Below are 1426 nucleotides of genomic sequence, written 5' to 3'. Positions count from 1 at the left end.
AAAAAAAAAAAAAAAGAAATTTAATTGCCATTGTAACAATATTAAGAAATGAGATCTTTAAGAGGTAATTAGGCCCTGAGGCTTCCACGCTCATGGGTGGGATTGGTGCCATTACGGAAGGGCAAGTCTGCCTCCTCTTGCTACCCCTGCCATCTCGACTTCCACCATGTGATGACATAACAGGAATGCCCTCTCCAGATGCTGGCACCTTGATACTAGATTTCCCCAGCCTTCAGAACTGCAAGCCAATGAACTTCTGTTCATTATAAATTGCCCATTTTCAAGTATTCTGTTATAGCAGCACAAAACAGACTAAGACAGGAGTAGAGACCAGAATCTCGGGACCTCAGTTATTCAGGTATGGGACAGAACAACTTTGCATTGAAGGGTGTGAGGGAGACAAGACTACCATGTAAAAGTGGCTTGGAGATCATTTTTGGGCTTCCCCACATGTGATTCCAAAGTCAGCTAAGGCTATTTCCCCCCTTAAAATCATTATAATATTGACTGAACTCTCCATTCCATACCTGCAGAAGTTCAGAGCCCTGCTCAAGATTTCTGTATATTCTTGGAGGTGGTGAGTGGCGGCAGGCAGTGATTGGGAGGAGATTTACATTCTCATGGTCTCCTCTAGTTTCATGCTCCTGTTTCTGCATATTCAGCTTAGTTTGTGTGTTAATTCTCTTTACGTCTGTCATTCAAGTTCACATTCTTTTCCTTATAACACCAACATGGAACCTGGGTTGGTTGGTTTTTCACCATTTTATACATATACGTACCTACTCATAAGGCAGCTGTTTGTAGAAAGCATCGGGAGAAGGGAGCAAGTTTACCTTGCAATAATGCAAATAATTTCAAATTTAATATTAGACATTCCAGTTCTAAGTAGTCTTCCCATTGTCTGGAAAGTTTTTACTGGTTACATCATCCCCAAGGAAACATCTCATTGGCTTCCCACCTCTTCTCTTCCTCTTTCCCCCTATTTCCAAATTTATAATTTATTAAAAATGCAGAGCCCCTTAGCCCTTTCTTTTATTACCTTGGTTACTACCATGCCCTTGGAGTTTCACCATCTCTCCAAGTGTATTTTTCTTTAAAGACAAATGGAAGTTCTTTACCTTAGATAAATACTATAAGGACATACTAAGTTGAGGTATGTATATACGTACATATATAAAACTCAACTAGAAACTTCTGTTCCAGGAGTTCAGAGTCCAGCCCCAGAGGTTGGGGCAAATTTTAGAGAGGAGGACCTAGACTATGTCTGCTACTTACTTAGAAGGGGCTTCACTGATGTGTATTAAATGAATGAGCGTAAAAATTTGGATGAGTCTTAAAAGTGGGTAGAAATTACTTGGCTTTCTCGTGTTTCAAATACATTTGAATTAGAGAAACCTATACATGTGTGTATGTGTTTTAATGTATT

This window comes from Galeopterus variegatus, unplaced genomic scaffold (genome assembly GCF_000696425.1).
Source record: "Galeopterus variegatus unplaced genomic scaffold, G_variegatus-3.0.2 Scaffold8512, whole genome shotgun sequence".
NCBI classification, from domain to species: domain Eukaryota; kingdom Metazoa; phylum Chordata; class Mammalia; order Dermoptera; family Cynocephalidae; genus Galeopterus; species Galeopterus variegatus.
This window is presented reverse-complemented; position numbering follows the sequence as displayed.